The sequence below is a fragment of the Ursus americanus genome, chromosome 8 (assembly GCF_024610735.1).
Source record: "Ursus americanus isolate L20-20 chromosome 8, mUrsAme1.1.p, whole genome shotgun sequence".
In the NCBI taxonomy this organism is placed as follows: domain Eukaryota; kingdom Metazoa; phylum Chordata; class Mammalia; order Carnivora; family Ursidae; genus Ursus; species Ursus americanus.
In genome coordinates this window covers 68,039,282-68,055,709 of record NC_142134.1, presented here as the reverse complement: position 1 = coordinate 68,055,709, position 16,428 = coordinate 68,039,282, and positions in this window count along the sequence as shown.

Genomic DNA, 16,428 nt, shown 5'->3' with positions numbered 1-16,428 from the left:
ACCAGTTCATGTCTATATGGACCTTAGAATGTGACCTTATTTGGAAATAGAGCCTTTGCGGATGTAATTAGTTAAGATGAGGTCATACTGGACTAGGTGTACCCTTAATCCAGTAAGTATCCCTATATGGGAAGGAGAGGATGCATAGACACAGGGAAGTAGGCCATCTGAAGATGGAGGAGTGACTGAGAGACAGGTCTATGAGGTAAGGAAGGCCAAGGAAAGCCAGACCCACCAGAATCTGGGAAGAGGCAAAGAAAAATTCTTCCTTAGAGCTCCAGAAGGAGCGTGGTCCTCTGATATCTTGATCCTAGCCTCCAAAACTGCAACAAAATCAATTTCCCTTGTTTTAAACCACCAGTCTGTGGTACTTTGTTATGGTGTTCCTAGGAGGTTAATACAGTTAGGTGAACACGGATTAAGATTCTCATTCTGGAGTCATGGACACCTGAGGTCACATCACAGCTTTGGAGCTTCCTAGCTGGGAGACTTTGCACAGGTCACTTTTAATTCTTCAGATGTTAATCCCCTAGACGTAATATGGATAGATAATAACACCTATCACATGTGGCTTCCGTGAGAATTAAGATAAAATGTGAACCACGTTGAGCAAAGCACCTGACCCAATGAGCATTCAATGTAAGACTCTTAGGATCATTTGTTATTTTTATTATTGTATCATTACCATTAGTTATTCAAAAAATAATATCATCCTGAGTGACTTCAATATTCATAGCACTATGATGGATGAATATGAAGATTAATAACGTATTTCTTACTCTTAAATTCCTTTTTGCTCAGGCTGCTACAACAAAATACCATAAACTGAGTAGCTTAAACAACAGACATTTATTTCTCAGAGTTCTAGCGCCTGGAAAGTCCAAGGTCAAGGTGCCAGCAGATGTGGTTTCTGGTAAAGACTTGTTTCTTGGCTTGTAGATAGCTGCCTCCTCACAGTGTGCTCCTATGGGCTTTCCTCTGTGCATGCATGTGGAGAAAGAGAGAGAGAGGGAGAGACTGAGAAGGAGAGAGAGATCTCTGTTTTTCTCTTCTTCTAAGGGCATTAATCCCATCCTGCCGACACCATCCTCATGACCTCATCTGATCCTCATACCTCCCACAGGCCCCATCTCTAAATATTATCACATTGAGGGCTAATGCTTCAGCATAAGAATTTGGGGGGACATAAACATTCAGCCTACAATAGTTACTAAAACTTAAAAAAAGTATATCATCCACACCTATGCAAAATAATACAATGAAAACCTTGATATATTGTTAACTATTCATCCTTTACTATAAATTTTAAATTTTCTAAAGTCAAACACACAAAACATTTCCCATTTCACTTCAGCTTTGTGCAGGAGGCAGAGGGATATGCACACTCAGTAGAGATCTATTTTCTTGGAAAATGTAGGATTATTTGGCCATAAGACTAGTTAACACTGGCAAAGAGACAGCAAGTGGAGACATCACAGAACATACCAAGTTAAAAAAAAAAAATTGGCGAGCCATCGCGACCCATACCAGCCTCTATTTTGATCAGAGTCCTAGGATTATTGTTCACCTCTTTCCAGGCTATGCTTTGCGGGCAAAGTCTTAAACTACACATTTTAACAAGTGGTTAAAAAACCGAATTTTAAAATCTGTTAAGTCATTGCCTCTTCCCAACCGGGAGAGAGGGAGGCAGCTCTCCTGTCAGAGGCTCGCTGGTGAATTCCTGGGGGTTGGTCTTACAGCTCGCAGAGCTACTCATCATTCTGGCGAGCATCCTCAGAGGGGGCCCCCGGTGATTTGCATGCTCCAGATAAATTATGATGCCTCTCATGATGTTATCATCATTTCGGCTCACGGCTTCGAACACTTTCTGGGAGAGGACTTTTTTCACCCTTTCTTAAATGATGAACAGCTCCCAGACAGATTATATTGTAGTTGTCAAGTAGAAAGATATAGGTATGTTTTCTTAAAGATAAACAACTCAGCCACCACAGCTAGTCGGCCTAGCAACAGCAAAACCTCGTCCACTGAGAGTTCACGGTTTATCCCACCTGGAAAAGATCTTCAAACTTGCATGGTCTTTTATTCTTACTCTATCTAATGATGAATTTTCTCCTGTAGTTTTAGCAGACTAGTCCATCTCTATCGGGGGATGACTTAAATAAAGCAAAAAAAGTCTGCTTCTCTCTTCCAATAAATCCACAAGGTATCAATGCTCAGCTTTGACCTCATTTGACCCTGAATGGACGGGGCTTTGCCTTCTAACCTGTCCACAGACCAGTTAATGGAACAGGCATTTTCCTCTTCTCAAGCGTATCTTGTAAGATTCATGTGCCTTCTGTGGGTGGTACATCTCATCAAAATCTTTTGAAACTAGACCATAAACTTTTAAGACAAGTGCGGCAGGCAAAACAATGCTGCAAAGATGTCCATGGCTTAATCCCTAGGACCTGTGAATGTGTTATGGTACCTGGCAAGGGATAGTTAAGAGTGCAGATGGAATTAAGTTTGCTAATCAGCTGACCTTGAGATGGGAAGAGTATCCTGGATTAGCCAGGTGAGCCCATTATAATCTTAGGTGCTCTCTGTACATGCTTCTAGTTCTCCTTTCCCTAGTTCAAGGATTGCCTACCATGCCCTGAGCCCCGTCAGCCAGTCTGCTCCCTCTGACAGCTCAGCCCCCACCCAGATTCCTTCGATGACTCGTCCTTACTTTATTTTATTTATTTGGGTGGGGGAGGGGCAAAGGGAGAGGGAGAGAGAATCCCAAAGCAGGCTCTATGCCCAGCGGGGCTCCATCTCGCAACCCTGAGATCACGACCTGGGCGGAAATCCACAGTGAGACGCTTCACCCACTGAGCCACCCAGGCGCCCTGACCCATCCTTACTTTAAAGGGAAGCTCCAGTGCTATTCTCACCTCTGTAGCCTCATTCTCACCTCTGTAGCCTCATTCCTACTCTGCATTTCACACTTGGTGTTCAACACCCCTAAGATGCTGGGGTTTCCAAACACACCATTTGTTTCACACCTCCATGACACATATACTGGGTTTCTTGGTGGGGGCCGGAGAGTGAAGAGGTAATTTGGTTTTGATTTTGTTTCTGTGGTGTATATATCCTTATTCTCTTGGTTCCTTGGTTCAGGTCACTAACTCATATTTGTCCTTTAAATCATGCACTGCATCCAGGAGACTCTTAGATGTAATTATTCAAACCTTCCTGTTGGCTCTACTTTGAAACCTCCTTACTGTGGTTATTAATGACTTTGGGCTCACTGTGTAACTCTGCTTCCTCCTTTTCTTCCCCCTCATGTTAGTGTCTACAACCTCATGTCCAGTAACAATTCCTTTTACACAGCAGGCTTTCAATCACCATGTAATGAGTCAATACATAGGTGGTATTTAGGAATCAAATATTTGGAATTTTAAAGTAAGAAGACATTTACATCTATAAAAGGAAGAGCAGACATAATTTTCACGTAAGACAGAAAAAACTTCTATTACAGTGCCCTGAAATGGGAAGACAAGACATTTCACTTTATTTTTTAATTGTATGTATTTTTTTTTCACTAATACAAATCACCAGTATATTGTTAGAAAAAAAATTCGTGTTTTCAGTTGTGAAGCTGGGGCTGAATTGCTTAGAGTACGGCATTTAATACAGAGTAGATGTTTTCTGTGATGAAGATTTTATATTGTGTGCTCTTGTTTAGTAAAAAGGAAAGTAAGAGGAAAAGCAAAGGATTCCTAAAGCTAGGAAACTGTATTTAATGGAATCAGTTAAAATTATTGGTGCATAAGAGCAGATTCTGAGAAACACATTACCTCTATAAGTTCTCTTATATCTGTTAAAATCTCTTTGAAATAAGCACAGGTTGAGAGGAGGAGGTTAAGGTCAAGTTTATATAAGTGAATCACCTGACTTGATGATTATTTTGGCTGTCCTCATGATTGATTTCTCTGTGTCATTCAGAATTAATCAGGAGAAAACTCAGGTAATCAGATCAGCTGAGCCCAAGTCTGGTTCGATGACCATATGTGACATGGCTAAGGAGTTATTTTCTTCACATGCCATGTCCACTGATCATCAACCAGAAGGGGAATTATTGGGTTTTCCCCATGGAACTGTGATTAAGGAGGGAAAAGAGACTGAGTTTTAGCTGCATTAGACCATAAAGGAATCAGCAACTATGCACTTTGCAAATGGTCGATATCATGGAGCCTGTTTTCAGGATATTGTGGGTCCGTAATTGGAAGCTAGAGTTCCTAACGTACCTCTGAGTGCAGTAAGCAGTGTGTCAGTCTTGGAGAGTTCATGACTGCATTATTTTCAGTGATGTAAACATTCCTGCGGATTTAATTATTTTGTGAGCATTTATTTTATTTAACTATCTTACGTGCATTTCTTCATTAAAGGAGAAGCGTCCATGATTCACCTGAAAAGAAACTGTTCTTAGTAATATCACTTAAAATGAATTTTGTATTAAGCAGGCCCTTGCCATACATGCACTATGGTTGTCATACTTAGCAAATATAAATACGGGGCCCCTTGTTAAACTTGAATTTCAGATAAACCACCCATTTTTTTAGTGCAAGTATGTCCCATATATTACATGAGACCTACTTATGTTGGGAAAAAAAAGTGTGTTGTTTATCTGATATTTAAATTTAACTGGACTTCTCTATTTTATCTGGTCAACTTCACAAGTACCCTCTGGAACATACTCTTTAATATTTTTAACTGTAGTCTTATGTGAACCCAACTAAATGTCCTTTTAATGACCATCTTTAATTATCTGATTAGTGGAGTTATAATTTAAAGGAGAATAAATATGGATGAAGGTTCACATGTGTTTACTGAAAAGTTAGTAAGTAGAGTTTGGAAAGATGATGACACTAAGTAATGACTCTGGGAATTGTGCTGGAAAAATTTATGACAGGCACGTAGTACTTTTGTATTCTGTTTGATAAATTAGACGGGATTACTGCCATATACTGAGAAGAAAAATACACCTCTTGGATATTTTGGTAGCTAAGATGATCGAGTGAACTTGTTTGAGGAAGTGTGGGGGGAGACTCAGCAGCGTAGGGTTGGAGTTCATCAGAATAGCAATTACCCAAGTGGGTCAAATCCTTTTTTTTTTCTTTTTTTTTTTAGGAACATAGATTTTGATAATTGAAGTCCAGGAGGAAACCACCTGGTTCATCCAAAATGACCTTCAAAATACAAATACCAGGGGATTTATGTCATGTTTAAACTCTGTATCTCTAGTTAATGGCTCTTCTCTAGATTATTTGGGGAGAAAACAGATGGCTCTTATAATTATTATTATGGGATTTGAATTGATAAAGAGAAGACCCTGCTCTCGTAAACATTTCTTATGCACCTTCATAGGCACCCCCCCCCCCCCCCAGCTATCAATCACCTCTACTTTTAGCCATAGGCTGGCTCTATAGCACTGAAAAGAGGCCAAAGAGCCAAATACTTAGCCAGTCATCCGGATATTCTGCTTACAGGATTCCACGTATCATTTTTTTTAAAAAACATCTGGGTCTTTGGCCATAATCAAGTGAATTGTATCTTTTTACATTGAGTCTATTTGGCCTCTTAAAGACAAAGACATAAATTCACAGGACAAAAGATGCTTAAAAACATTATCAGAGGAATACCTTGCTTTTAAACTGGTTAATGCCTAAATTAAGATTTCTACCTAGCAGCGCTTGTGACATGTTAGACCGGATAATTCTTTGGGGGTGTCCAGCACATTGTTCAGTCTTTAGCAGCATCTTGGCATCTACTCACTGGATGCCTGAAGGCCCTTTGGCTCCTGGTCGTGACAACCCAAGAGGTCTCCAGACATTGCCAAATATCCCCCCCAGGGAGGACAGTTGAGACCTACTGGCCTAAACTCCCCAATAGTGATACTTTGATGCCTGTACCACCTAGCCTGGGAGGTGGCAATAAAGTCGAGTCTAGGGATTGTAACAGAACCACAGGAAGGGGGGACAGGATAGGGTAGTGGAGAGTAGAAGGCAGGTAATAGCCCTAGCTATTTCGTTCACTCATTTATTCATCAGTCTTCATTCATTCATTCATTCATTCATTCATTCATTCAACAAATCTGTACTGGGAGCATACTAAGTAGAAACAGAACACACTTACTGTCCTGAGGTCTGGGAATTCTGTACAGAAGCCAAAATAGATTCTCTGCTCTCGTGGATCTTCTACTCAAATGGAGTGTGGAAGACAATAAATAAGAAGATAGCTAACGGACCTGGGGTTAACAAATGCAATGATGAGAAGTCATGCAGGAAAATGTGGGAGTGCTCGGTCAGGGTCTGGTCAGGGAAAACAGAAAACACAGAAAACACGAGAACTGGGTACGGGGAATGGATTAACAAGGTATTGGAGGATGACGGGGGCTATAAATGTGGAATGAGGACACTGAGGTCACACAAAAAATCTGGCCCAATGCAGACAGGAGCAGCAAGCCAGCAAAAATGGGCTGGTGGCCTCCCCACCTTAACTGCCTTTTGGCCTCCCTCCAGCACCCCCTAACAATGGAGTTATATAGGGAGCCGGCCGGCATAGGGGAACCGAGCCCCAGCTTCCCAAAAGAGAGTATGGAAGGGGGATTGAAGCTGAGAGACAGAGCCTCAGAACCAGGGCAGGGAGGCTACTATTTTACGGAGGAGCTCCTTGGAGCCTACCCTAGCCTGCTTCGGAGAATGACTTGGTCATTTTTCTCTGTGCATGGATGTGCTCCAGAAGAATCATCCGCTGCTGTATAAACTCCTTCAAGGCAGAGGCAGCCTGCTTCTCTATCTCATGTTCTCACAAAATGTTCGTTAAGTGAATGAATGAATGAATAAATGAATGATGCCTTTACCATAATGCTCTTGTCATTTTTTCTGAATTACTTCATTTGATGCCAACTTCAAGTTTTTAACTGTTAAGTTTAAAATGGAACACAAATGTAATCATGGAAATTAAGTAATAGAGCTGATATATTACTGGCCTATACCTGATAAGATTGTGGCATTAGCAACCTGTGTTCTACTGATGTGTGTGTGTGTGTGTGTGTGTGTATCTGTAGCCAATTCAATCTCATTCAGTAAATATTAGCTAGGCACCCACTAAGTGCAAATCTCTGTGTCAGATGCTACATGGGACCCAAAAGAATTAAACCCAGTCCCTAAAGGACTCAGAATATTGATTTCTATGTGTGCCATCTGGTACTTATCACTATTTTTAAATGGCCTTTTCCTTGATTTATTGAGGTCTCTTGAATCCTATTAGTTTCTGTTTTTAAAGATATTAACAACGCATGTCTGCCCCCACCTTACTTCATCCTCCAGCTTCATCTCTTTTATGAAGAGAATAAAACAGATTTCCTCCCAGAAGTAACCTTTTGGTTGTAATGGTCTAAAGAGAGAAATTAACTCTTTCAGACTCCCAGGGCAGCATGGCTAAATGTTCTGTAAAACTCTTTCCTAATTACCACCTGGAGAGAGACTTGGCATCTGGAGAATAGCATCCAATATGTATGCATTTGTTTCCTTCATTGTTATCCCAAAGAAGGGCATGAGTTCATCACTCCGAAGAGCAAGAAGCCTCGGAGACTCTTATTCATAAGTAAGAATAGGATGGGGTTGTGGGCCAGGGGATTATAGTTTCTCAACATACTTTGAAAGTTTGGCTCCTTAGATATCCTGAGTGTTGACCACACCGCTGAAAAGGGCAGGGAGAAAGCAAAGGGTTGAGGGGCTATTCCCACAAGGCTGTTATGGGAGCCCTGATTGTTAAAAGTGGTCTTCCCTAGCTCATCTCCAGAAATACCAACAAATACATCAGATGCTGCTAAATTTACCTGTGTATCTTGCCTCTTCTCTTTGGAGAAGCACTCTATTGAACATTAATCCTCTCTTCCCCTGTTGCTTAAACACAATTTTAAGGCCTGCGAATACCTGGCTCAATATTTGTAGTTTTTAATATTCCTTAGTCTAGGCTTTTAGGGAAAAAGGCATATAGTGCTCTCTGGATTGTTTCATCATGGAGTGTCCCAAGCTCTTCTCCACTTATATTATCACAGATCCCAATGCGTTTTAAATTCAGAATTTTGCCTCTGAAAGGTCTCAAAAAAATAGCGTAATATCATCCATGTCTTGCATATTTCCTAACTGTAGTCTTCCTTAGAATCAGGGCACCCCTGAAAGACCATTATGGACCACACTGCAGGTTTAAACAGGTTAGAACAGGTTAGTGTTAAATATAATTCAAAAAACCAAGCAGTGCTAAAATGTAAATTCTGGGCACCCAAGCAAATTTTTCTTAGATGGACCATTTTTCTTTACTCTGAGGTAAAAGTCTACAGCAGAAAAAAAAAAAAATCTCTCTTGACATTCGTAAGCTCTACTAGTATTCTTGGGAGCAGGAAGCATGAAAATGCAAATGGTCTATTATATGTGGTCAAAAACAATTTTTCAAAGCAGCTCAGCAGATGTATTATGTTATCGTCATTCCCCTCCACTTATTATTTGGTTAAGATAAACAGTCCTAGTCAATGCTGATTGCATTTAGCCCGATCATGCTCTTTGTACATGTTTCAATGCTGATCCTATTTCCTGCTTTTAACCGTGCAAATATATGACAATAAAGAAAATAATTTTGTTCGCAATTGAATTACGAAATGTGTTCAGTTCTCCATTAATAAAACCTCTATCTTGTTCAACATCCTCAGTATATACCCTTCATATTTTCCCCTCTCTTCAATTTGCCAGCTGACAATAGAAAGCATTAACTGGGGCCAAAGACCACAAAGCAAAAGAGATGGTTAGCCAGCGCCATCTAGTGGGCAAAACAAAGTTTGACCAAAGTTTTTGGCTCTTCCTTTTCCTCTAACAGAGAAATAAATGCTGGGCGTATTTTATCTAATATTTTAAAGTATTTTGATTCTTTAAAAAATTTGAATAACAACCCTAATATCCAATACATGCATTAAATTTAAACGTATTACTACACTGTTTATATCTCGACAATACTAAGTCAGGTAAGATGATCTAGGTGGTGTAAACAGTGAAAGCAAAAATTGGCAATTATCTGATAATCTTCTTGGTGAAGACAGCTAATCAAGAATGTTTCATCCTACCTGTATTTGGCTGTAATCAGAAAATATATAGACATCACTGATGAAGCTAACTTCGTCATTTGCTTTCACTTTGCTCTATAGACCTGTTCAATTTATTTCCAGCATTGATCTCCTTCTTTTAATCAATGTGGGAGCCGGAGACCAAATACAGCCAGTGCCTTTCAACACAGAATAAGTATTTTAGAGATTCTAGGGGTGGGAGTTAGAGGCTAGGATCACAGACTAACTTTGATAGAGCTCTGAGACTGCTTTTCAAGCCTGCTCTGATAGGCAATTGGAGTTTGCTCCATAGCATGGAGAAATCTGGTGTATTATTTTCCAAAGAAACAGAACTGAGAAGACGTGCTAATATATAGATGGTCCCCGACTTATGATGGTTTGGCTGACAAATTTTCAACTTTACGGTGGTGTAAAAGCAATGTGCATTCATTAGAAACTGTACTTTGAGTATTGAATGTAGACCTTTTCCTGGGCTGGTGATATGCAGTACAGTACTCTCTTGTGATGCTGGGCAGGGCAGCAGGAGGCAGCTCTCGGGCAGCCATGGGACTGAGGGTCAGCAATCAATACATTTATAACCATTCTGTGCCCATACAACCATTCCCTTTTTCACTTTCAGGACAGTAGTCAATAAATTACATGAGAAATTCACTACTTTATTATTTTAATAAAAGGCTTTGTTACATCATTTTGCCCAACTGTAGGCTAATGTCAGTGTTCTGAACACATTTAAAATAGGCTAGGCTGAGCTATGATATTTGGAAGCTTAGATGCATTAAATGCATTTTCGACTTACGATATTTTCAATTGACAACGGGTTTATCAGGATGTAGCTCCATTGTCGAGGTTGCTCTATATAGAGATATTTATTTTAAGAAATTGGCTGTTGCAATTATGGAGGCTAGCAGGTCTAAATCTGCAGGATGGTCTGGCAGGATGGAGCCCCAGGAGGGAGCTGATGTGGCAATTCAAGTCCAAAGGCTGTCTACTGCAGAATTTCCTTTTGCTTGGAGGAGGTCATTCATCTATTCTACTTGGGCCTTCAGATGATTGGATGAGGCCTGCCCACATTATGGAGAGCAACTTGCTTTATTCAAAGTCCACCAATATAAATGTTAATCTCATTCAAAAACACCCTTACAGAAACTTCCAGCACACTGTTTAACCACATATCTATACTGTGACCCAGGCAATTTGACACATAAAATGAACTATCACATCAGGTGAAGTGTGCACCAGGGCAAATGAAGGATATGGGAGAATTTGGGAAAAGCTTTAAAACCTGCTTCCCATCCACCTCAATAAAATGATTATTTTATGTCAGAGGTTCTGAACCGCATCTCTATTTGCTACCGACACCCCAATCAACATTGGATCTGCTATATCATATGGCCCAAGTCGTAAGCCATACGTTTACATGGCAACCTAGACCTGTTGCAGAGCCTTCTCTCTTCTGGGGCCCACTCAAGACTAACAGCTTTTCAGGTCACTCCATAAATGGGCCAGAGTAACACACCTAAATGACAAATATATTGCCTCCAAAGTCCAAAGAGACCCAGTAGGCATTGTGCCTCCTTTTTAGTTGTAGGAAGGGTCAGATGCAACAACTTAACTTCACCTGGGAAGGAATATCTTGACATGCCACCCATCACTGGACTTCTAGAAATTTCAGAGGTGGAGGCAAATGACTTACCAATAAGTCCAGACTAGTTGCTACTTTTTGTTCACTAGGTCCAATCAGCATATTAATTTTCAATGTAAGAGATCAGTATGCAGTATCCTAGAGAAGGGAAAGGTCCTTGGTCTGTGATCGAGATCCTTGTAGACTAAATTATGTCCCGATGTAGGACAGTGAAGGTATATTGCTGGCCTTGCCAAATGAAAGCAAACCGCTTCTGGCGAGCCTGATGGAAAAGTATGGAGAAAAAGGCATTTGCCAGATCTATAGCTTCATACTATGGATCCCTTATTGATTCAACATATGAATTCGGGGGCGATTAAATTCGGCCCTCAACAGCCCTCATGTTCACAATATGTTCTTTCAAAGACATCTTTGGCTAAATCTTTATAAAACTATGATGCATTATACCTCAATGGAGAGTTAGATTCTCCCTCATTCTGATATTGTGTTTTTTATAATAATTTAACAAGACCAACTCTTTACCGTCAAGAGGTAGTTTCTGCTTCTCCCTCACACATACCTAAATCAGTGCTTCTTAATCTGTAAGTACATTTCCTTATCTGGGGAATCCTGGTAAAATGTAGAGTCTGATTCAGGAGACCTAGGGTGGGACCTGACCACCTTTATTTCTAACAAGCTCCCAGATGATGATGATGATGGTAGGGGGTGGTGGTGGTGACGATCTGAGGACTACACTATAAGTAGAAGGACATAAAGTTCCCCCCCAAACCATGGATCAGAAATTAAGATATCTAGAAAAAAAACTTAAAGAAACAAAATAATTGCCTTGGCAAAAGACTGCATCAGGTACTCTAAACTGTTGATGTTATACGGATGAAGTCATGTGAACAGCTTTTCCATTATAACTTGCCACCATCACCATGGACACCTGTCGGAATGTACAGAGAGACAAAGTCAGGGCTTTGCTTTTCTTTTAGACCTATTGTAAATGACTTTAAGAAAGAAGAATCATTAACCCAAGATTAACAGAAAAAGAATTAATTTCTGATAGACATGTGAGAAGCCCATTTCTTTCTCATCTACTCCCTAAACCTCAACTTAATAGGCTTTAGTTGAACTAAGTGTGATGAAACACTTTAAATGGTGCACTGTTCTGCTGACACTTCAGAATAAAAAAGATCTATAAATATCCTAAAATAAGTTATAAACTAATATAATAGTTTCTATAAAAATAATATTTCCTGCTACCTCATGACATTTTCTCCATGCAGTCTACAGCTGGAGTATTTTATGCCTGTTGCCTTGAGAGGAAGATATCATCATAAAAGTATTGACAACAAAAGTCAAATTTTTAGCCTTGAAATTTCAACAGCCAAGTCCAAGGACCAGTCTTTATTTGGAAGAGATGGAAGAATAGTCCATCATTCAGAGTCACGGTCCAGAGCTGAGTGTAAGGAGACAGTGTGCCCTGCCCTTCCCACTTTTCAGCCTACCCCCAGGACAGTGTCCCAGGTCGAATGCCCCTGACATCCTCTAGATACTCCCGAACCTTGTAGCGCACAGGATCAGAAGAAAAGAGCCAGGCGTTGTGTCCAGGCAAAGGACTCCAAGGCAGTCTCACAGGTTCCCACGATCCCCACAGTGTGGAAACTAACACACGAGTTGCTGTCACCTCAGCTAAGAAGAAAAAAATATTTCCTGCGCACTGAGGAGGAGAGAGGAATTAACTATGAATGAGAACCCGGAATGAGGGAGATGCATGAACAGTCTACACGGACAGAGGATATATGACTGAGGACCAGAGAAGTCAAAGTGCTTCACGGCCGATCATGACACAGGCAGAGGACAACAGAGGACCTGATGCCTGACCCTTCCAAACTTCAGCACTCCCTCTGCAAGGAGAAGAAGATTACGTTTCCTCCGCAGACAAAAAAGGAATTTGGAATAAATTAAATTCCACTATGAATCATAGAGGAAGCTGTTACCTGCTCAGCTTCTACAGAGATTCATAATCGATTAGTTTTCTGTTTACATTTTGCATTGACCTTCCAACATCTAGTGGCGTGTTCTACACGAAGCATGTAATCTGTAGCCGTTTGATACAGTCCATTTAGTTACTTGGCTCTGTTTGTACAACTATGTCAGGCCATAGCTCTCTCTTCCCACTCTCCAGTACGATCACCACTAGCCACACGTGGCTCCTGAGGACTTGTGACTAGTCGGAATAGAGATGCGCTGTAATGTCAAATATGTACCTGACTTTGAAGATTTAGTACAGGAATGTAAAATATCATGCTAATACTTTTTGTAATCATTGCAGATTGATACTATTTTGGACATGTTGGCCATTTTTATATAACAAGATATTCATTTATATAAATATAAACTATTATAGAAAATACAATATAAAATCAATAAAATATAAAATATAATAAGTAAAATACAGTATTAAACTTAATTTCACCTGTTGCTTATTACTTTTTTAAAATGTGCCTGCTAGGGAGCAGTTGGTTAAGTGTCCTACTCTTGGTTGAGGCTCAGGTCGTGATCTCAGGGTCCTGTGATGGAGCCGGGCGACTGGCCTGCCGCTGGCTCCGCACTTGGCACAGAGTCTGCTTAAGAGTCTCTCTCCCTCTCCTCTGTCTCTCCTGCTCGTGCTTTCTCTCTCTCTGTCTAAAATAAATAAATAAATCTTTTAAAAAAATGTGCCTGCTAGGAAAATCTAAATTTCATACGTGACTCAGTTTATATTTCTATTGGACAATGCTGCCCTGTATCCTCGTATCCTCGTTCATGTTGATCTTCTTTACTCTCACCTAAGTAGCTACTATCACTGCTTAATGTTTTCCATATGGAAAAAAATTAAAATTGAAATTAACTTTTCCATGTGGGCTCTTGATGATTATATAATGATAATGTCTAACATCTCCTGACAGGATGTACTAGAAATAACATTAACAAAATAGCTTATATCTCCTTTTCTGATGATTGGGAATGATCAGTTGGCCTGTAACTTGTACAAAAAGGAAAAGATTTTCTTTAAAGCAATTAAGGCCAAACCAACAATACCACTGATATTTTCTTAAAAGTGTTTGTGACTAAACAAGTATAATTTCACAAGTGAAATGGAAATCAAAACAATGAGAACAATACTCAGATTTTTCAGCTTTGATTGGATTTATCTAATTCATAATTTTATGCAACATGTAGTGATACATTAGAAATAGGATAATCTGGCAAGGATTTATTTACAAAGGGACTATTTATTAAGTACAGGGTAACTGCAGAGACAGCACATTAATCAAGGGCTAGTAGCACCTGAGGTTTTACACCTGTAGACCTGAAGTTGGCAGTTTAGAAAGGAACTGTGAACTTCATTTAGACATATAGCCAGTTCCAGGGAAACTCCTAGAGATGAGGCAGAAGAATAAACCTTCTGATTTCACTCTCTCTGAATTCTACAATTTGTTAAGTTTCCCCATTGGCCAAAGCCCAGTGTCATCCAGTGGGCATGGGAGACTTGTTGATACCAGTCCATCATGATCAGCTTCCCAGGGTATACAACAGGGTTGAGGGTAAACCTGTAGGGTCATAGGGGAGATACATAGTACTTACTGACTTTTCAGAATCATTTGCCATATTGCTAGACACATAGGTCAACCATTCGCTCCCTCTGTACTCTCACCAAATAGAGAATTAAACCTTGAAACCAGAACAGGATTGAAAGACCCAAGTCTACTATTGGCTTCCCATCTCTCACACACTTCATGCTCTCCCTGGAGTACCTCAAGTACTCCTATTTCCTCGACTACTGTCTATTCGCTGATGGCTATAAAATCCAGAGCTCTTGCCCCTCTACGCTGGATGGGCATAGCCAACTGTCTTCTGGTCACATTCACCTGGATGTCTCACAGCCTTCTCAAATTAGTTTGTCCAAGAGAGTATCCACCATTTGTTGCATGATATCTAGACAAAGTCACAGTGCCAATGAACCTGTTTCTGTACTTTCTAAAATGAAGATAGAAAATTTACAAGAGGCTGATTTAATTATGGTTAGGAGAGGCTCACACAAGTAATTGTGGTTATTTTTAAAAATCTGAAAAATCCATGTCACTATTCAGGGTCTCATACTAACACCAAGGCATAGCTTGAGATGTCTACAACACAGTGTACTCTACATAAATTTTAACTGGCTTTCACCTCAACAATTGCACTGGTGAATACTTGCTAAGTTCTTCCCGTGCGTTAGGAAATTTACTTGTGCTCTTAAGTCTTACATGAACCTTATTATGATGAGGAAATTAAGGTTTAGAGAGGTTAAATGAATTGCACAAGGTCTTGTAGCTCATAAACGATGAAATTGGGTTTCCAACCTAAGTGGCCTAACTTCATAACATGTGCACTTCACTTCTCTGCCATACTGAATACAAATTATTCTTACATTCCAGGCAGAGGGACTAAAAGGCCATGAGCTAGGTGTTGCTAAGTCTATCAGCGGGGATACTAGTTGGGAGGAAGAGGGCAAGGAGATACATAATAAGGCAGGTAGAATCTGGAAAAGAGAACTCATAAGGTGAAAATAGCTAAAAAATGGGATCTTTATTTCTTTTTTTTTTTAAAACACTAGTTAGGCACGCATTGTGCTAATTGGGTATAGAGAAGGGATAGAGAGATTTTCAGTCACGGAGGAAGATAGGTAAATTCATAATGAGTTTTAAAATTTTAGACTTGTGTGCAAATTTCACAGAACATTGGAGGAATTAAGATATACATAGAATTCATTTGTTGGTTTCATTTATTCAGAGTATTTCCTGAGTCCCTGCTACATTGTGCTAGAAAGTGGAGAAATGAGGGGAAAAGTCACAGTTATTGTCATGAAGAAACTCACAGCCTGTCCGAGAAGCTTCCCACAGCAGTGCTTCAGGAAGCAAGAATGGAACTACAAGGACAGGGAGGGATTACACTGCCTGGACTGCTCCGCCAGGGACAACGGTATAGTTAAGCTATCACCCGAACAAAAAGTGCAGGCTATGGGATGACAACAGAAGTTAGAAAGGAACGCAGTGCACAGATCTGAAGGGCTTGGCCTTTTAACTATGACAACCCAAACTGCTTTTGGTGGAATCACAAGAGGACATGCATTTTTTGCAGCATCAGTTTTATTAAAATTATCTTAAGTTAAAAAGCACACAAACTTTATTAAAATATGTATTATGTAGTTGAACACAATGGCATGTGAATTAGAAAGTTGTGATAGGAAACGAAATTCCACAGCTGGGCAGGCAGATGGCTTTGGCTCCCTCCCCTGAACACCCTGGGGCTGGAGCTCATGGTCCTGAGCTCTCAGGTTCTAGGGCAGGTGGAGAAAACAGTATTTTAAGTGTGGGAGAGAAGTGTTACAGAGGTAGGTACACGGACTGGGGAGAGATTGTAGCTAGGGAAAGAGGAGTCTGTGCTCTCCTCTGCTCCCTGGACTTCTCAGCACTTCTTAAAGACCCTCCACCAGGTGCCCCTTTGTCATCACACAACATCTGGCTAGCTGGAAGCTGCCCTTTTCAACTCCCGGCGCCTCGTTGCCAGGGCAACCCTCTTCTGCCCTGCGCCTTTGCAGCCTCCCTGCTAGAGGCTTAGAGGACGCAGC